This window comes from Serinus canaria, chromosome 5 (assembly GCF_022539315.1).
Source record: "Serinus canaria isolate serCan28SL12 chromosome 5, serCan2020, whole genome shotgun sequence".
Taxonomy (NCBI): domain Eukaryota; kingdom Metazoa; phylum Chordata; class Aves; order Passeriformes; family Fringillidae; genus Serinus; species Serinus canaria.
In genome coordinates this window covers 31,502,119-31,524,392 of record NC_066319.1, presented here as the reverse complement: position 1 = coordinate 31,524,392, position 22,274 = coordinate 31,502,119, and the positions used below count along the sequence as shown (strand labels likewise).

The following is a 22,274-nucleotide window of genomic DNA, read 5'->3' as shown; positions in this document are numbered from 1 at the left end:
GCTCAAGAAGAGAATAAAAAGAAGTAAATACTGGTATTACCTTCAAACTCCAGCATCTTTGATTGTAGGAACCATTTTTAAGAGTTGCTATAATGTTTTAAAGAAAAATGGGCTTGTACCAGTTTGCTTTGTATGCACAGCAGTACTTTTCATTGACATCATGCTGAGGAGGTCAAGATTCATTTATGTAAAACATATATATCTGAATTCCCGCTTGCCCCCACCACAAAAATGCGTATCTCTGAATTCTAAGCTTTGTGTAAGTTACAGAGTAAGATATATGCCAGAAAAGGAAGGAAAACTAATCAGTCCATGAAGAAAAATGAGCAAGTAGAGATCTATGAGACTGTAATTTGAAAGTTCAGTGGTCAGGATTTAGGATAGATTATTTTAAATTGAATTGTATTTGCCTCTAGGTTTTACAAATGCTTTCTTATTGGTTACAGGCAATAAAGTAATTCTCCCTGTTCATTTGATCAGTTGCTAACTTGAAGAATTTTTATTGCCAGGTGTAAATTTTACAGGGACTATTAAGTGTAGACACTTGAGCTTTTAATTGATGATGTGAAAATGCTCCTCTACCAGAGAAATGAAACAGACAAATGAATTGAATGACGAATAAGGTGAAGAGCTAGTAGAGAAAACTATAGAACTATGTGAAAAACAAGTATGAGAAAGCAGTTCAGCAATAAATATGGTTTCGTGTGATTTAGAAACCTAGTGTTACACTTCACACAAATCCACCTGAATGTAATGATTAATGCATAACCTTCTGTCTTTGAACAAGGAAAAAGGATAGGTAAGGGATTCTTGTTCTTTTCTTGTTGATTTCTTTTTCTTGCTTTTTTTTAACCTTTTTTTTTCCTTCTTGATTTGTGGTGGTGGTGGGTTTTGTGGGGGTTTTTGTTTCTTATTCTTATTTTTTTCCTTGTTCTTTTTTTCTTTACAGCTGAGTCAAGCTTAATTGCTTGAGTTCACTGAGCTGGTGGCCAGTTTCTAAAGACAATTCACAAAAATATCCAAGTCATTTACCAGTTAATACTCAGGCTTTTGTATCACTGTTTCCTGAATCTTTTGGCTTACTGTCATGGATCACTATGGGATCCTGTGCCAGAACAGAAAGACTTCAATCTGTAGGATTGTATCATGACTTCCATAATTTGAGTACACTGAGCTGTAATTTAATTTGGAAACAGACATAACAAGTAAATGGATGACAATAAAAATAATCCACATTTTATACCTTTGATTTGAGATTGGACAGTGTGTGTACACACACAATGGGGTCTGACTTAATTGTGCTTTGAGTAATGTGTACTGTGAGTCACTAACAATACGTGGTTTTACCTAGAAGGATAAGGAAAGAAGGAGATAAGTCAGTTCTTCAAGAAGCTTCCATCTCTGGATATCCATGCCCTGACTTGAGGGGTCTCAGAATATTTGAGAAAATAATGTCTTTGACAGAATTAGCTTCTCAGATTAATTGTGATTTCAGCTAAGTGGTGGTTTGGCAGACTCCAGGCACATCTCAGCACCCACCAAATTAAATACAATGTTTTAGCAATATGCATTTATCTGTGTCAGTTCGAGGTAATGCACAGGAACAATTATTTCACGTTTGGCATTTGCTGCTTTTTTATCTTTTGAACCACCAACAAAAACCTCTTCTGCATTCTGATTTGAAGTAATATGAATCAAGGTAAGTAAGCTGACCAAATAATAACTGTTTGAAAGAGACACCCTTCTAAATGTAGACCCAGTACTGATCAATCAAATCTGTTTCTGTGGTCAGTGCTAAAAGTAGCTCTAAGAAAGCTTGTTAAATTGATTAAACTTACTGTTGCATGTAAAACTGGCTAATCTTCCTTACTCCAATATTGCAACCTGCCAAACCATTCCTGTATGAGCTCTCTCCTTCCAGTACTGCATTTGTAGCATCCAAATCTATTTACACCTGATACCTCCTTGCTCTCCGTGTAACTTGCCATTTTGTATCCCATGTAAACAGCAAATGGTGTAGTGAACTACTTCTCTCAAACTGAAAATATGAAAATATTGTTTCTGAAGTAGAAAGGGGCTGTGCAAACATATTGCTGCTGTCAGAAGTTACCAGTGCCCTTTGCTGGAGCTGGCTGTCTCTTTGTACCTGACAATGTGCTTTGGTGCTTTTCTGTTGTTGCTTATATTGCCTGTGAGCAAAGTGTTACAGTGACTTGCTCTTTCCTGTCTTTTCTCCATAACTTGTTCCCTTTTGCTTTCTGTGTGTTCTGAAGTTGTCTTCAGCTTTCTCTGCCAGCATATAGAGTTTTTAGTCTGTGTGTGCATCTGATGTTGTTAGCTGCTAATTACTAAAGGCCCATTATAAATAATAATTAAAAGTTGTATTGCAAGCCTCAAAAGAGTTTGAAATACTGCATCAGTCTTGAATATAGTAATGCTGAGAAGTTGTCTCCATTAGGTGGGCATTCAGCCAGACTGACCAATCCAAAGAACTGTTTTCCAAGTCTGATATGGTTTTACCTAAGTTTTCTTTTGTCTCTTACCTATTTGCATTTGACTGTTTTTAAGGTAGGCAATGGGCTGGATTCTGCAAAACATTGGAAGACTTTTCAAGGGGAGCAGGAAAACTAAAACACTGAAGCTCTAAACAACTGGTGGTTTGCTCTCTTGCCCTAAAAATCACATTGGTAATAGAGCTAAATAACTTTAACCGTTGTTGGAACTCTGTTGAAACCAACAAGGTGGAACACATTAGTTTAGGAAGGGTGTCACTGTTGGCCTTCAAGAATACAAAAGACACTTGAGTCACCAGCTGTGCAGGATCCACTGTTCTTGTTTTCCATGACTCTACAGCTAAGTGTTAAAAATGCTGCTTATGAAGGAAAGAACTCTTTTTCTTTCAGGCTACTTCTCTCATGAGAATGGTGAATGACTCTTCCTGCTTCCTTGGGCTTAGTGGTCTTCTGTTAGTTCTTGGAAGCCTGGAAATTGCTGGAGACATGAGAAGTGAGAATGGTGATCCCTGCAAGGCAAAGAGGTACACTGTGGGACAGAGATTAAATCACCTCTCTAGAATCAGGGGATTAGAGAGGGGGAGAAGAGGAACAGAAGCATCATCTGGGTCCTGATGTGTTCACAAGTAATGCAGCATTCACAGGAAATTTCAAACGTTCTGAATACAGCTATGCAGTTTCTGACTTCCCCAGCACCTTTGAGCCTTTTTGTGTACCTGAATTAATAAGTAAAGTCTGATAGAGTCAAGGTCCTGGCTCTTCCATAACAGGGAGTGCTTTAGAAATCTGCCAAGTCCTAGTCCAGAACACTCCTCTGTACATGGTGCATGTCTGGGATTTGCACAGATGAATAGCTAATTGACTGGTATGGAAGGTTGACTGCTGTCCAGACATTTCAATTAACAACGCTGTTCTAAAATAGAGGCGCTATCCAGACTTCTGATTAACTCTGGTTTGTGGCAGACTTGCACAGATTCCTATGAATTAACTACATTAGTAAACTTATATTTCTAAAGTCATAATTCTGAAGGCTTTAGTGCATTTGGAGCTGGTTGATCAAAGACGTGACAAGTCTCCATCCTCTGAGACATTCAGAATTCCCCAGCAGGTCACTGAGTAATCTGCTCAAGCTGACCCTGCTTTGGGCAGTTGAGGTTGGGCTAGGTGATCTCCAGAATTCCCTTACTGCATCAACAATTCTGTGGTTTTTCAGGAAAATTATCAATTTTGAAGAAGCAAGATAGTTTCAGAATAAGTGATGTGATTCTGTGCTTGCTAAACCTGATCTCTAATTTTGAGGCAAATCCTACTGTTAATGCTTGAATATTTCAAGTTAAGATCAAAGAATTGTCATTTTAGTCGTGTCATCATTATAACTCAATGTTTTTCACTGTCAGAATTATTAAAATATGAATATATTTGATGAACAAAGGCTTTTCAATATTAGTAATAGGTATTAGCATGGTGTTGAGGTGAGGGGGAAAGCTAAATGTTAGTAAGCTTAAAAATATTCACAGGTGTTTGCATAAGTACTAAACAGCTGCTTCATATGCTCTTTTGGCACAAAAATGTTTTCACAGAGTTGCTAACTTCAAGATAGTTTAGTTAAAAAAAAAAATAAATTCAGTACCTCCAAACCTTTTCCAGATTACCAATCTATCTTAAAAGCACCTCTAAAACCTCTCTGGAATCTGGGGCCTGAACCAAGCCAGATAAAAATGCCTGTGCACAGTATATTTGGGAGGCATACACATCTGCTCAGGCTGAAGCATCAGCAGCAGGGTGAGACTGGATGTGGGTGAGTACAGGCAGAGCTGGCAGCTAGTCAGTAAATCTGGGACCCTGTTTCTTCTACAAAATTTAAACTGTTCTTAGTAGCCAGAGCCAGAGGATGGGTGGGGACTTGAGAAGACTGAGTCATTCCCCTTCATGCCACTACTAAAAACTCAAAGTAATGTTACTGCACACAAATATTCATCCCATTTTTAGTCAGACATTTTTCTCAAGTGGTTACTAAAATAGATTTTAACTATCTAATTGCCAGTTCACATTTCTTAGTCCCATTTCTTTCTTATGAAGTTAGAAAAATGAAATATTCTAAAAACTTTGGCCCTTTTTGTGTTTCTGGAAAATTCACAAGTACCTGAACTGCATTGTTTGCTTGTTGGGTGTCTTGTTGCCAGTGGATTCCTGCTGGTTTTCCTCCAGCCAGCAGTGAGGTGGTAAGTCTGGCTCATCAGCTTACTCAATAACATGCTGATTGTGACTCAAGCCCTTCCTGCACTATCCTGGATGACTTCATGCTCACTGTAGCTTTTCTCTCCATTAATCTACCACTGTCTCCAAAAATGCTCAATTATTGCCTAAGGTTTCTCTTCCCTTTGGACCAGTCACATCTTTGCTTTCCCCTCAGTCCTCATTTGTTCAGCCTGATAGCTCTGAACTGGTTCACATTCATGAGTGTGGTGGCAGTTCTCACTACTGACAGTATTTTCCTCCAATGTTTATTAATTGTAAATATAATTTCTTGGTAAATGCTGCCGTGAGGCTTTACAGTAGTGTAAGGAAAGCAGAAGGATTTTGCCCCAATATCAAACGAAAAACCCCCTACTCCTCCCATAAGGTGGGAAGTAAGCTAAGGGAGGGTGGGAGTGATTATGTTGGTTGTGCTTTTCCATGCTATCACTCCTCAGTCTTGCAGTGATATAGCTTTGGCACCAGAGTTAGGAGTGTAAGGCACTGGAGCTGTAAGACTCACTTTGACTTCACACCCTGAATGTGTGGCCCAGATGTATCTACTGAAACTCCTTGGCTGCAGCAGTTACCTCCATTCCCTCTGAATTTCTTTAACATAAACATTTACATTTAGAGGGGAAAGTAGAGTGAGAACATTAGTAGATCTGTATTGTAACAGTTTGTTAGGACAGTTCCAGTTATTATTGGAATAATTTAGAAAATGCTCAACCAGTTGACTTCTAGATTTCTAGATGACATAGAATAGTTTCTTCCAAGCTAACCTTTACAATGTGTTTTGCCCAGTGCAGATATTCTCAGCTGGCTGTATATCTGCTGAAGAATGAGACTGAAGTTGCCTTTAACCATAACCCTGGGGATAGCCTTCAGTTACACCTTGAGTTCAAAGCTGCCTGCACTGGGAAACAGTTTATTTCAAGTCCTTGCTCCCATGATTTGTATATTTTTTTCACTCTTTTCCTAAGGACTTGCACTTGGGAATCTACTTTTCATCTCCTGAGGAAGATATAGAAGCCTTCCCCTTCATAAAGCAGGCAATCACAAGGTTATACAGTGGAGTCTTTTTGTAGACCTGGACAGACCCCCTGGGCTTGCTCCTGGATTGATAACTCTTATGTACTAACTCAGTGGTGGGTTGTGTTACTGTTGTTTACTCACAAATGACCTTTAAAAAAATGTAGGCATCCTTATCAGGTTATTGGCTAAAGAACTGTCCTTTGCAAGACAGTATCAAAGTGATACAGATTTGTAAATGGACAAACTAGGTCCAGCTATGTGTATGGACCTCTTCTGGGATTGTTTGCCTTTAAAAATTTTGGGTAGCTGAAAAAATCTCACCTTGTGTAATGAATGATTGTACTGTAGAAATGATCTTCAAGCATGCCCAGTTTAAAACTGTGTGTGTGGCAACTGGACGTAAGAACATTTAACTGGAACTGCTCCCACGTGTTGCAAAGGTCATTTAGGAAAGGCTGACATCATTAATGACTCATGTCTGCAAAAACACAGCAATTGACATACTATCACAACATCACTTGAGATGAAAGTCTTGGCTGTCAGAGCACACTGCCAGGACTTGGTGGAACTTTGACATCTGTGATGCAGCCCAAGAGGAATTTCAAGTTACATATTTACATGGATGATTGGATGGCACCTCATCAGCTGCAGTCACCTTGCAATGATTTTTCTTCCCCATTTCCACTACATGGTGGTGTAAATGCTTAACTATATCTCTGACTGAAGATCAATTCTACTTGCAGTACTCTCACCAGCTACTGACATCCTTGGATAGTCACTTCCTAGACTTCAAACAACTCCTGAAATGTGGCTGATAGCAAGATGCTAATAGAATTTTCAGTGAGTTCTTTTCTTCCTTTTTTGGACAGCAAGTAACTTGTCAATAACACATCTACAGTGACAGTTTTAAAGAAGATCTTGAAAGATTGTCAGTTCCCTCTTACCTTAATTTCTTACAAAAGTGGAGAAAGCCAGTTAAGAGGTAGGTACCATCAGGTGCTGCTTAGTGTCAGTAGGCATAGTCTAGCTATGTCATTTATAGATATAGATAGACATGGCTATGTTATGCAGAGTTATTCAAAAGCCTGCCATGTCATCATGTCGATCAGCACAATACCTGAAAACTTACCTTTCTTTGTCTTTTGATACTGACTGTTAAATCACAGCTGACAGTAATTTGTGATGTCAAATCAGGACTGAAGCAAAGTTCTTTCTCTAATGTGGTTTTTTTTCATAGTATCCTCCAAGTCAACTATATGTTTGAATATAGGAACTTACAGTGATCATAGATCTCAGGAATTCAGAGTAAAATATTGCTTAAAATTTAAAAATTGCTTAAAATCTTAACTGGGATCATATACAATGTGGTGAATGCCAAGGATTGCTGAGTGCACAGTCTTGGTTTCATCCAAATACTCGTGCTTGCTGAAGACTTTTATGTCCATCCAGTATGTATATCAGTGAGCAAGCAGCAGTTAATCAGTCAGCTAGATAGCATGTAAATAGTGTCTTACAGTTGTTTATTGACAGTCCTCTTCAGGTGAAATAGCTCCAGATGAGTTATTGATGGCTAAAGGGGCATGTAATCTGCATAGGTTCATTTCAACATTTTCAAACCATTACCTGACCAGAATGAGAAAGCTGAGCTGTGGTTTACCTTAGCAGCTTGGCACTCAGCCTTGCTCAACCCTTGCATTAGTTCTGCTCATCTGTTTAACTCAAACACAGTCATTTCAGCTCTTCTCCCAATATAAATATTGCATGCAGCACTCTGCAGGGGTATGGCATGAAAAGTTTCTTTTCAGCTGAGCAGAGCTTAGTGAACCACAGCACGTCCCAAGGAATGGCAAATACACCCAGCCTGATGTTGAAGCAAATTGTGGTATCTTAAGCAAAATCTCCATAGCCAGGTAAACAAATTGTGGTGTCTCAAGCAAAATCTCCACAGCCAGGAGATTCTGCTTCTCTCCCACCAGCAAATACATCCTAGAAAAGTGTTTTGGGTTGTTTTGTGGTTTTTTCTCTCTTATTCTCAGACACTTCTTTGCCTACATACATTGTTCCCTGAGCAGCAAGTTTAGGCTTTTATGCTGCTAGCTGCCTGTAGCTTTAGAAGAGCATCAGCTTTGGGAACATTTGAACAAGTGCCTCATCTATATACATGCTGCTCTAGAGTTCTTTTGACAGTGTCATGGACAGCTCTTTAGGAGATCTGTTATAAGCTTGAACTTTCAACAGCAAACATCAGGCAAGAACATGATCAGCATCACTTGTAGTCTTACAGGTTCCTGTGCTGTGACTTGAAGCTTTCTGATGCTTTTTGTTAATCTGGCAGTGACAGAGTTACACCTCATCTCATCACCATTCACCTCAATGATGAAATTGCAAACCTTGTGCTAAGATGTACAAACCATGACAGTTTTCTTCCAATCATCCCCTAGGAGCAAACAGAAAAAAAACTTGCCTAAAAAGCTACTCCTAAAAAACGTTTCAGGAAAGAAGGAGCATATAACAAGGTTTCCATCTAGAATATCACACATAATAATATCTATAGTTGTCAGGTTAGAGGGCAGTATACCTTCAGCTTGAGGTACCAGCAGAGGAAATTGATCTATTCCTTTAGAAATGCTGAAATGTGATTAGCTGGGCTTCCTGATCTTATATTCTTATTCTTCTTCTTACACCATCCTTTCTCAGTTCTTAGAACTTCCATTGTGACCCCACTCACCATTTGGTATTCTCATTATTTCATTACACTAATAAGCACTACCTGCACAGCTTCAAATGCTGCAAGACTAATCTATTTTTCTACTACTCCCCTTACACATCCACACAGGCCAGGTGGGAACCCCTTACCTGTTTTCTGTGCCACCAAACACCCCAAACACTAATCTTTAGAAGTTACTCTTAATCATTAGAAGTTGGATTACAACCTGGAGAACAGCCCTGTAAATGTGTGACCCTCCTGTGCATTGGGTTCCAACGACCTTGTTGTGCTCTGGTTTTAGCTCACTTTCAGGCTGTGGTTGTCCAAATTCCACTTTCCCTCTTTGTTTGGTCCAGTGCATCTATTCCAGCTGGGAACAGGCCTCTGAGTTTGTCACTGCTCAATGAATGAACCACATTGATAATGTTTTTTGTAAGTTGCATGGAGAAACCCTGTTGTGCTTTTCCTCCCTTACCCCCTCTGCTGTAAGAACCTTGCATAAATTTTAGTGTCACTTAGTCACACATGAATAAGACTCTTTCAGTGCCAGGGGAAAAAAGTCATTGGAAGGCTAGTTACAAAAAAAAAAAAAAAAAAAAATTAATATCTCTTAAATCTAGTAGAAGCTGTATATATTAATTTTTAAACTAGGTCAGCCCTTTAGCTAGTGGAACTTATTATTTAGGTGCTGTTATTGTGTCTCCCATTTTGAGTAAAGCAAAACTGCATGGATTACAATGGAATTATTTATGGAATGAGGCATGTCAACAGAGGAACACACTGAATATTTCAAAAATTGCTTTAACCCATAAGTGGTTAACATTAACATTTGTTTAGTGCCAATGAAGTTAAATTTATGTGGCACGTAATTTAGGAAATTGAGTAGGCAGAGAGCTGGTAGATGCTTTTTTAGTTAAAAAAAAAATGTTCATTTTCCGTTAAACGCTCACACATTTGTCATAGCAACCTTGAAGGTGGCCATAATGCTAAGCAAAATAAACAGTCCTAGCATAATGTTCACTGCAATAACATGTCTCATGAGCTAGTTCAGTACTCCTTTTTATTACCTTATTTTCATTGCTCATTCACTGTGTTGGAGTTCTGTTTTGTGGTTTAATCATTATTACATCATTTTCCTTTCTTAATTTAAAGGTGCTGCCCTTTTCCTGTCATTCCATGACACCTCTTTACTACATGCACGTATCCCTCTTAATTTTATTTTTTTATTTCTTAACAGTAAGTTCTTTATTAATTCTCAATAAAGACTAATAGTTGGGTATTTTTTTTTTTTTACAAATCTAATTAGACTCCGTTTTGTCATTAGGAGAAAAAATACAACAAGAAGGGCAACAGGAAAAGGGCAATAGAGTTAAAAGAGTATGACAATACAAAATGCATAGAAATGTTCTTCAAAGTCTATCATAGTGACATCTGTGTGTTACAAAAAGTTCTAATGTTTATAGCTAATTTTCATCAAATTCCATGAATCATGGACAAAGCACCCAATATTTTGCACAAATTCTGAGTGTAAAGTAGAAAAGCTGCTCTCTATTCCAGCAGTCTTTTTTTCTGCTCTTCCTTTTGGAGATGAAGATATGTTGGTAAAATTGAGCAGAAACACATAACAGAGATCTGCAGCAGATGGAAAATTTCTGTTCTATGTGTCTTTCCTGTCATTACTAATATACACAGGAAAATCCCCACTGACTCTCCCTGGGGATGGCCAGCTGCCAGGTCAGGACTGAACAGGGACAAGGATTCAGGGCTGGCACCTGATTTTAGCATTTTGCCCTTTAACAGTTGACATATTGAAATAACTAAACTGTTCATTCTTAAGCAACATATATGTACTACATAAACAGAAAAAAAATAAAATAGTGTATTACTCTTTTCCCTTGGTAGAACATGCTAGTTCATGATTCAATTGAATATTTTAATCTGGTAATCATCCTCATCTGAGAGCTGAAATTTAGTAATTTAGTTTATCTCAGATAACTCAGGTAGATAATGAATATTCACTTTTCAAAAGTCCTTCTGAGATTCCCATTTACTCAATTCTAAGTTAATTCATGAAAAATAAGTAGTTCAGTTTTTTTTTATGGGTTTTTTTTGGGTTTTTTTTTGGTTTTTTTTTTTTTTAAAGTCCCATATTGTCCATCCTCTGATATTCTGTTTAGGTCTGTGGATAAAGGCATGAAGAAATGGCCTTTGAGACATCGAGACATCCAAAGTACATCTTAATGATATTTAGCCATAGTGCCATATTCATGGGAAGGCTATCTAAAAATGATGCAGAATCCTCCAGGATTAATGAAGAGCAGAAGGAAACAACAGAATTATCAGAAATCAAATTTGCTGATACATTATGGATATTTGCTTTATAAAACCCCAAAGAAAATGTCACAAATTCTTCTCCCAAACCAAAAATATAATCCAAAGAAAATGTACTTATTCCCAGGAGCTTTTCCCAGGTGCTGGTGCTTCAGCAAGGTTCCTTTCACTTAACTGCCTGCACTGAAATTTGATATCATAATCGTTGCAACAGTTGTGTGGCTTTTCTCTTTTCTCACTAATCCCCCTCTCCCAGTGCAGTGCCCAGGTACCAGAATAACAGGGAGGAAATGCCATTAGGCAAAGCTTGTTTCCAAAGGCCCATCTGTGGGAGTAAGATCTGCTTGCAGGAGTGGGTCAATTTTGGATAAAGCATGAAAAATTATTTATGGAATTAGATTGAGTATATGAGCCCTAACCTTTTCATGCAATGGTATTCTGAAGAAAATAAGAGATTAGCTAAGAACTGATGGGCTAATGCTGTTTGTATTTGTTTTATGATGTTAATTAGGTTTACATGATTATCTGCCATTTACCTCAGACCACAGGATTAACTAATGCCTTCCTATTGACTCCCTCATTAGAATTATTATCATTGCTTTTTCCATGCAGTATTATTACATACAACATTTACTTTAATTTCCCCCAAATATTGAATAAAAAGTGCATTCATTATATAATGCATTTACTCTTAGAGTCATGAAGTCATGAACTCATTTTAAGGACTGAGAAAAAGAAGCAAATACAAAATTATTATGGGCAAGACATTCTGTCTGCCTCAGCAGTCAGTTTAATGTCTGTCATGGGGAAATGTATTTTCAAGGCCAATTGTGGCACAAGTATTTTTAACTTGCCCTTGCTTACTCTGGTTTAAATCTGGAATAACTCACTAAAGTTAGAGAGTAGAAGCCTGGATGAATTCCACAAAGTGAGAAATGAATTTGGCTGCTAGCATATAAAACTAAAGCTGTTAATCTTCCTTTTGATTCTCAAATTGGTCATTTCTATATAAATGTTTACTAGAGTTGTAGAATCTGGGAAGAAACTTACTTAACATTTTGGTTTGAAACTGTATTTTTTCCAGCTGAAATCTATATTTCAAGAAAGTGTCTTATTCTGTCAAGTGCCTTAACCTGCCCCCCTTTCTGTACAGCTGGACTGCCTCTGCACTTCTCACTGTAACCAAGTGGTTTCCTTTACAATACTTCCAGGAGGTGTTCGCTTTTCATGGACAGCCATCTGCATCTCATAGAGATTGTGACCTAAATTCAGAGCAAGGACTTTTCTCCTCAGGTGTTTCTGCAGGCACTTACAGACAAATTCTGTTCCCTTATCTACTCCACACTAAAAAGCACCTGAAATCACTCAGTGCCTAGAATTTCATCTCTGAATTTATATTATATATTGCCTGGACATACAGGTGCAATCACATCAAACAGCAAGTTGCTGGGCAGCCCCAGGGATCTGCCAGGATTCACAAAACAGAGGTTCCTCATAATTTATCTATGATTCTTGATTTACTAACTAAAATTCTCCAGTAAGGAGGGCATGTGAATTAGTCCCAATAGTTCAGCCTGTCTGAGTAACCCCTTGGGCTTCAAGTGCCAGGCTTGGACCCCAGCAGTGCTGGTGTCAGTGCTCCTAAGTGATGGTGATTGTTCCACTCATCAGGCTCTCTAAAAAAATTTTGTAGTGCCATGTACTTTCTATAGAACAAATATGTGTCAAAAAGGCACATTTCCAAGGCATGCAGCTAGGTAGGGGCGGACTTAATTCTAGAAATTTCTCAGTGGAACCAATTTATTCATAATTGACAACCTTCAAGAAGAAGGCTTGCCTGAGAAAGCCTCAGCCTGCAGCCTGGTGGGATAGGGAAGGGACGTGGTGGGGGCCGTGCTGGGGACATGGAGCAGGGGGAGCAGGTGGGGTAGGGTAACACATGATGGGGCTGATTGGGGCTTGGCAGACAGGTGTGGGGGCATGACCTGAGGGTGGCACCAAAGGCTGCACAGTGCAGGTTCAAATGTGGATCTTCCACAATACAGAAAATGCAGAAATAGTGAGTTAGAATATACAACATCCATCCCTCTTTTTTTAGTGATTAAGAAACACAAATTGACTGTTACTTAGAACAACAGCCACCCTTGGGCCCTTGCCTGTCCCTTGGTATTTCCCAGTGGATAACTAAGCTATCTTTTGTTCAGATCAATCAGTTTTATGAGCTTTACCCTTCCACATCTAAGACTTTTCATGCTTCATGAAAGAGAGGCTGGGTTTTCACACCACGGCATTGCAGCTGGTAGCATGCAAACCCAGGGGAAGACTTGGGCCCCTCCATTAACTTGTCTTCAAGAAAACTGATAGAGCTGAAAACAGGCCTAGAAACTGCTCCAGCGTGTTATCCTGACTCCTCTTTTCTGTCCATCATATTCTTCTTCTTGAAATGCAACAGTGTCTTGGTGGAATCACCAACTAAACCAACTCCTTCCATCTAAAAATACTTTTTCACCATCTTTATGTTTTAATAGAGAGCAAGGAGCACCAGCCCTATGTTAGAAAGCAGCGGTGAAAGGATCTCTGGGTGCCTACAAGGCATACTCAAATTGTCTGAAAGGAGCTTTTCCATTGTCCCAACTGGGCCATTGACATCTTACATGTCAACTTAGGAAACAGCATACCTTAAACTTTGGTCATGTCTCAGCACTACTTACTTCTTACTCCTATTTATGCCTGGAAGTCTTCTAGGTAGGTTGCTATCTAAATGGCTGCCTATATTGCAAAAAAAAAAAAAAAAAAAAAAAAAAAAGTTGAGCAAAAGCTCCTACAAAAGAAGTCCTAAATAGTACCAATATGTTAGAGGTGTCCCCTAATGTTCAGAACAAATAAGGGGAATTATAATTTGGAAAGGTCAGCATCAAGAGCTAACACAAATATATTGAAAGTAAATTATTGATAAAATGGGGTCTTAAAAGACTATTAAGGAATATCATTCCCAGATAAGTACCTAAATGGATCTAAATGCAACATGTAGCTCTGTGTATGTGGCTTACAATGAAATTCAGTTAAGCTGTGAAGTATAATTTGTTTTTACTTCCTACATGATATTTTGCTGCAGAAGCCAGATCTACTGAAGCAAGCCCCTCTGTGAACACACCTGAACTCAAAGACGAGTTAGAAAATAAGGGGCAAAACATCTATTTTCAAGTAAATGTAAGTAGAATTGTGAATAGCTTGAATTTAATATATAGGTTTTTTTCCCCAGAACTTCTTTCCACTGCACCAAGGGAAGGCTACACAACAATCACCATCTATAAAACCATTCTATGCATATACATTGTGTGTGTAGGCAGTATACAGAGCACCATCTACTGACATACAAAGAGCTGTAATACTCTTCCTTCCTAAATTATCTTCATTGCAGCTCATAACTATTTTGAGGTTTTAGTATTGCTACACCCCACAACCTGTCTTTGATTTAGATATCAACAACCTGTCTTTGAATTAGAGTCTTCCAACTCTAATTCACACTGTAAAATGCAAAAGGGTTATGAGGCAAATAAAAATACGTTGGGAAGTAATCAGGCTCAGGACTTTCTCTTTCTATGTCTCCAGCCAGCACACCCTGAATGTGATGATTTCTTGAATAATCCTATTATGCATATTGTAATAAAAATGTTAATAAAAAAAAAAATAAACCTTCTGTTGGCAGAGAATAACAAGTGCATTTGCAGAGGCCATAATCTTTCTTTCATTTTCTCAGTCTGCATAATTCACATCAAATCCCAGCTTGGATTAATTAATCTTTCATTACAGTAGTCTTAATTTTGCTTGCTCACAGGAAGAAAACCCAGAAAGTAATATATTACATGTATCACTTTATCTGCCTCTCCTGTTAAACTGAGTTTAAAGGTTTTAGTAGACTGAGAGCTGTTGATTAGGTACCTCTGTCCTCACTTCCCTCAAGAAGAAGAAGCAGTTTATTTTGCAGTTTTTATTCTTCTGGCTTCACCCCAGTTGAATTTCCAGACTGCTTGCAGCGATTTCATTGCTGTCACCCTCCAGACATGAGGGGCTGTGCCTGAAGTGGCTCAGATAGCTGTAGTTTGCTGATGTGAGATATTGCAGCTGTGTGAGAGCAGCAGAGAGCTCTGGGGCATCATAAGTGTTTCTATCAGAGGGTTTTTCCCCCCCAGTTTTATAGAACTGAAATGCAGATCCACAGAAAGAAGGTATGAATGACAAAGGTGTCTTGGAAATAGAAAGGAAGTATGGTCTTCTTTATTTCTCTGTTCTGTAGTAGAATTATTTTTTTACTATCAAATAAAACAATAAAGGGAGCAAAAACCCCAGATCTTTTTCCCTATCTGGTTCATTCAGCCATTACTCATTTGGTGTATGAATTGCCATTGCAAATAGTGAGAGGGAGAGGAGTATTTAGAGAGTAGCTGGAGGATTTATGGAAGCGGTCACGAACACACGATGACGGTGTCTTGGTTTCACCCACATGACTCCCTCTTCTCAGTTACAGAGCCCCCAGCTTTCTGAGGAGCAGCTATATGGTTAGGGAGAGGGGAACTGATGCTGCTGGGACAGGATTTGGGACTGGTTTTCCTTCTGTGCTCTCAGACAGAGAACTCCTTGAGGACAAGCTGGGCTTAGGTGGGGGCACGATTTCACCGTATTTCCTAAGTGATTTTTGCAAGATCCTTTTCAAAGGCTTGCACAATTCTACTTTCCATAGTTTATGACCTTATCTTCTGGTTTCTGTCTTAACACTCATGTGAAGGTAAGCTGTTTGCAAAAATCTGTCATTCAACAGAGATAGCCCTTCCAGCAAAGCCAATATTTTAAATGATTATACTAAATATTAAGAGGATACACACAAATCCTACCAGATTCTTTCTGAAAGAACTGATAAATCCCTGAGCTTCCTGAGCATTCCCTGAAGGCATTTAAAAATTAAAAAATCATTTGTGGATGACCCTTCTGATTTCACCTCACCAACAGTATGTTGACAGGATCTTAGACTCATGCAATGCAGGCATTTAGGAAAAGGGAGAGAAGACTATTCTTGAAGAGTTTCAATGGTGCAAACAATTACTGTCATTACATGTTACCAGTAAGCTCAGAAAAAAGTTAGAACCATCCTAATAGCATCAGCCATGATATAATCATGTGAAATTGGACCCCCAGAAAGGAAAGCATAAGCAACAAATATACTGGAAGTCAGATGAAGAATTCAGCACTGTCAGAATGGAATGGGTCTAAACATTTTTTCTGATGGGGAAAAATAGCCATTCAGAAGATGATTGTTGCTATTTATGAACATCAGGTTGCTAAGTGACATCGTGTGATGTTCACCACTTCATCGGCCACCCACAGTTCTCAAGGAATAGCAAGAGAGGAGGTGAAAGGGGTGAAAGAAAACCAAAAGGCTGAGTTACTATTAAAAAAAAAAGGCCTACAGCTCAAGGGCAATGAAAAAAATATTTCCAAAAATACCTTATTTCTTTTCCTGGGAGAATCCAATAGAATTATGCTAAGTAAGAACTTTTCACAAAAGCTGTACCTAGGTGAATCATTTGAAAAAGAACCAAAAGAACTAAAACCTCCCCCAACCTGAAATATAAGTTAAGGATCTGCTTTTATATATACATATGTATATATATGGATGTGTGCACACACGTCAGTTGCATTGAATTTTTCCATGAGAGGAAGACTCCATTCATTAAAGGCCACATCATACTTTTTGGTTTTTGCTTCAAATGCTGTCAGATTTCAATATTCTGAGCTCAAATGCTTCACACTCCTTTGATTTACTAATTTTTTTATTATTCCAGCTATGTCACTTCTATTGCCTCACATAGATTAGATTATTTAAGCACCATTTCTCTGAACCTCTGTCACTTCCTGTCATTTGCAGTCTCTTGAAGTTTTTGAGGGGAACCGGACAAGGTTAAGATTGAGATGGAGAGGAGAGAAAGTCTGGATCAAACACCCCACAAAAGCATGGGTGAGAAACTGATGAGCGTGGATGTAGAAATAGAGAAGACGGAGAAGAAACAACAAACTGCACAATTCATTTCTTTCTGTTGTCTGGTAAGAAAAACTCTGATGGCATAAATTGGTGGTCAGCATCCAAATCCTCTTCACTTCCTGTTTGGGACACTCGTATCACTCAGGACTTGAGAATCTCATTGCATAACACAAGCATGTGTTATACATACCTTTCATGCTAGTGTATCTTTTTAGCTGGTAATAGTCATGTTTTTAATCCCACTTTTTTTTTAACCACTTCTCCCATCATGAATTCTTGTTGATGGCTTTTTGACTGCTTTACTCTGGACCATAAACATTCATTTTAACTTTACTAATGCTTTGCTTTAACCTTCAATACTAATATATAAAATGATTGAAAAATATAGATACGCCCTAAATGTCTTGTTGTAGAGAGGGAAAAGCAAGAATTTAATTCCCTGAGCACACTTCTTTGTTGACATTTTCATTTTGCTGCTGAAAAAGAAAAACCCAGCAAAAAGGCAAATATGCCCTCAGTTCATTTCCCATGCTAACAGAGTAGCTTTTTTTTGCTGTGGCAAACACACCTTCCAGACAGGGAGTTGCTTTCGGACTTTAGTGGTTCACTCCCTTCCTGTTTGAGACCAATTATGTCTCATTTGCAATACCATTAGTCAAGGAAGTGGCTATCCTGAGGTCACTTCTCAGCCCACCCTTCCTAAATGGCACTGGTATGCCTTTCTTCCAAGCCACCAGGACGGGAGGCTGGGCCCTCCGTGTGGTGCAGGCTCCTCCAAACGTACAAGCAATGTCAATCTTTCAGGACTGGCCACAACTAGTGCGAGCTGAAATGCTCCAAACTAATTTGAAAGCTGCGGTTTGAAAAATGATGCTGGCTATTTATTAAAACAGCAAGCATGATCAGACCAAGCCAATTCACTGGTTTAACAGATGGAAGCTTGTTAAAAATCTTTATTCCAATATGTTAAGAATCCAGCTTTGCTATAAATTGTGAAGTATGACTTGTGAGTCAAGCCCCAGTGGAATGGATGCCTCATACTCTTAAAGTCTCAGCCTTACATTTAAGATCCAACATTTGCCACTTTATGTTTCAATTCAGGGATTTTTTTAGAAGTCAATTATTCCCATCATTTAGTAATATTCCATGTTTCCGGTCTTTTCTTTTAACTATGATAGATAGTCTGATACTTTACATTTTATCAATCAAGGACAGTATGATGATTATTATTATTTCTTCTATTTATTAAATTCTGGTCTATCATCTTTACTACTCAGATAACACTGTGCTTTTACACCTGAAGTACAGAGTTTTAAGTGATTTCCCAAGGATACAGCATGTACATGACTAGCAGAGAAATAATTTTGTCTAACTATATGCAGTTCTTCCTTTCTCTAGTCTCTCAGCAGGGGGTTAATAGGGGAAAAAAACCCACAGAAAATTCACCTCATTGTGGGAAATCCATGGAAAAATAGAAACAGGTAGTGATAAAAGAGAGTTGAAAGCTGATGGAGGGAGCTGCTGCAAATCTACATCCTCAGTTTCCCTATGGAGGCAGCACAGTGTCTGTGCTGCCCCTGTTCGCAGGCTTTCCTGGTCAGCCCTGCAGCCTCATGGTGTTACTAACACAGGCTGCCAGGACTCAGTAGCAGGTTTCTGACCTCAGGGAATCCCTCTCAGGTAACTCACCCTCCTGATCACATACCTTGTTTGCCATTTAAATATTCAGCATTTTCTCATTAAATTTGTATTTGCTATAACTATCATAAGACCTTTCTGTGTTGTACTTAAAATGAAAACAGTCAGTAGCAATCAGGCACCTATGAGCACATCTTACATGAGTATAAAAGCTTAAAATAAAAAGCTTGTGTACATTTATGAGTAAATCAACTTTCAACCAGAAAACCTAAAAGCAGGAACACTTGGTGCTTGGGTTTCATTCCCGTAACTCTAGTTTTGAGCTGAGATTAGTGAAGTTACCTTTCAGTGAGACAAAAATGGTTGTAATACATGAAGCTGCTCCCAGTGAAGCCCCACCATTTAACTTCTAAGAAATAATGTCAGTGTAAATCATGATGTGATGAATGCTTCACTGAAATGATTCATGCCATATGGTCTGAAGAGCAAAATGGGCACAGTTTATTTTTAAAAGAATAAGATATAAGAACTTGGAATATTCATTGCTTTGTCCTGCCAGGCTGAACATTTGCTGCAGCAGGGGCCAGACTTACTGCAGGTCTGTCTTTTTTTGCTCACTTAATATGTTGCACTAGTTTGTGGCTTCAATCTCATTCATAATGGAATAATGCCTACAAAATTACGATCAGCACTCTGCAGCCTCTTCCGCAAACAAATGTTCACTGGGCATCTAAGGGCTACCTCCTCTTCTCACTTTCCCTTAAAAAAAAACCAAAAAAAACAACAACAGAAATTTCAGATGTAATTAGTCCTTACAGTACAATTACTATCTTGGTAGCAAGAAGACAATTAAACTGAGTCTCCTGACAGAGGTGAAAGGTGCTGACAATTCCATGTGTCACTCAGCTTTTTCTTTTGTAAAGCTGCTTATGTTCCGTGCCTTTCTTTCTGTGTTGTTGTGTATTAATATATTCTGTGGGAGACTCCACTTCAGCAAAAAGGTTAAAAATCTAGGTTCTTTAATAGTCATAATGCTTCTCTTGTAATGCACCACTAGGAAAAACAGAGAAACAAATTATTCATATTTATTTAGTGATGCTGAAAGGTGTGAGCACATCTCACTGAAATATTTAGGCCCCACATCTACTACCTCAAAGAAAATGACCAAACTCAGTAACTTCAACGATGTGCAATTAAGTCTATAACCTTACAATGCTAGACTGCCTTATCCATTTTATTCCAACTCAAGGAGAGTGAAAAGACACCATCTTCTCAGACAAGTACTGGAAAAAGAGTACTAGTGGGTATGTTGCAGTCACTGTGCAAGGTGTCAATAGGTGCTTGGTTCAGCCCTCTCCCACCCCTGTGCAGAGAGATGCGCCATAAGAAAGTCACTTGAGAGCAATCTGTTTTCAAGGAACTGAACTTTTTATTCTGCAGAATTTATTACTGTGCACAGTTTCTCGAAAGAATTCATTCTGGACTGAAAACTTTGATGTCACTGCTTCAGGTGGCTTGATTTGGTCTGGAAGATGTTAGAAGGGTGATTCCTAAATCAAATATTTATGATGGGATGTCAAGTTCAATTTCAACAAGATAGCCAGTAAATGGATGGGCAGGATCCTTGTAGCTGGTGGTAATCTGTTCAGGTTCAGTGACGTGGATATCACATCATTCACATTCATTGCAAATACTTCATCTGCAAGACTGATGTAATTCAAATATATAGATCAATGTCAACTTCCAGTCTGATTCCACGATGATGTAATGAGGCTTGTACTGCCTGGGGCAGCTACTCCTAAATCATCCTTAAAGATAAGAACAAGCTTATGGAAGGATTAAGAGCAACTTAACATTAGCTTTTAAACAAGCAAGCTACACTTGTTTAAATGACAGCAAGTCTGAAGAACAGAACCCTTTTTTTTTTTAAACAGGATAAAAGAATGATTAGCACCTTTTTACAGATGGAAGCTGAACAGACTTATTCTGGAATAAGTTAAACTGATGAAAAAATATCTGTGTAAAGAAGCTATTTCATTGTAACAAGTAAACCTGTTACTGATGTATTTCAAATTTAATATAGGCTTCTTATATCAACCTAAGTACACACAGAGTGCAGAGTGCTGTCTTTTCTCAATAATTTTTCAACTGTGCACATACAGTTCAACATTGCACGTAGGCGAGCTTGGATTAGAGGAAAGCATTCATCATGTAGTACATTCAACTCCTTCTTCACTCCTATGATCCCCTCTAGTGGTCAATTAATTGTCTGCTAAATGTTTCTTAGTACTACAAATTACTTGCACCTCTCCTGCATTAAAACGGTGTCTGGCTCCATTCTGTTTGAATTCAAGAAACCTCATTTTTTATTCCTATGCTGCATATGAGAAGGACAAAGCAATGAATCTTTGAAATGTGCAGCTGCTGCATCTGTTGCCTTCTAGGAGCAGACAGATTGTGCCCACCGTGTAGAGCCCAAAGCCACCTCTGTTGGCAGTGCAGAGCAGGAGGTGATGGCCCTGCTGCAGTAAGCAGGACGCTTCCTCCCCATTGTTGCCACTAGGCTGTCTGAGAACGCCCATTGCAAGCCTGGCAGCAGGAGCACTTCTCAAGCAGTTTTAAACAGCGTAACAATTTGTCACTTGTCATATTCATGCAAGTAAATGCTTAAGGTTAACCTACCTCAATGGAAAACTGAGTCATGTATTTTGGTTTTCAGCCAGATTACAGGCAACTTGTAATTCAGAGATTTCCTACAGAGTGGCAGACCTTTCCCCAAAATTCCCATCTTCACCTTGCTGTACAGACATACTCAGCTGCCATTTTGTATCAGTTCAAGCTGATTCAAGTCAGTGATGATCCAATGCTATTTTCATTTTCTAATCTTGGCTGTGCACCTCTGTTTCTTCCTTGTGCTAGCATCAAGAGTGACCTGACTGCTGAGGGAGATGGCTAACTGGCAGTCCAGTGAAAAAGAAATTCTGACAAAAACTGAAAAGCTCTAGGGCACTGGTGACCTAGCTAAAGTCACACAGGCCTGCTGTTGGAAAGTAATGGCTGTGGAGAGCCAAGACCTCTCCTTTTGGTGCTCTCACTTGCATGCTTCTGGTTTGATGTTTGTGTTTGCATATTGCAAAGGGCATGGGGCAAAACCGAAGTCCCCACCCATGGGCACAGATGGTTACAAAACCATCTATGTGTGTTTTAGCCAGCATAATCGTGATTCTTTTTCCTTTCCCCAGAAGTGGGAAACTCAGGAATGGACACGGAGAAAGCTGTGGACTGCAAGAATGGTAACACCATGAGGGGAGCATAAGTATACAACTGCAACCAAAATCGTATCTCAATTGTGGGTGTCAAGAGACAGTTTGGGAAACTCAAATTTCTTCTCCCTCATACACAGAACATCTCGACTACACAGAAAAGTTATGATTTTTCAAGAACACCCTGTGGAATTAAAACAGTGACTGATACACATGCTTGGCTATCTCTCACACACACACACACACACACACATACACACACACACATACACACATATATATATATATATGTATGTATGTATGTATAAGCAATGCTATCAAAGGACAGTGGGAGAAATTACTAATTTAGGTGTCTTCCTGGAACATGAATTAGCAAAATACTTTTATTAGGAATATTTACAGCAAGACCCACTGCTGCCATCTACTTGTACCACACAGTATCTCTTAATCACCAGGTTTCTTTTTAGTTTTGATAATGTTATGCTAGTTTCACTTCCAGTTGTTCCCAGTTCTTT

At 38.7% G+C, this 22,274-nt stretch overlaps 1 long non-coding RNA gene across 1 annotated transcript; it reads left to right on the top strand.

Moving 5' to 3' along the window:
• The first annotated feature begins 2,909 nt into the window (after positions 1-2,909).
• Positions 2,910-21,939, top strand: LOC127059655 (uncharacterized). Its single transcript, XR_007777658.1, has 3 exons — positions 2,910-3,037; positions 16,745-16,920; positions 21,739-21,939. It is a non-coding gene; the product is annotated as an uncharacterized LOC127059655 (long non-coding RNA).
• Positions 21,940-22,274: the final 335 nt, after the last annotated feature.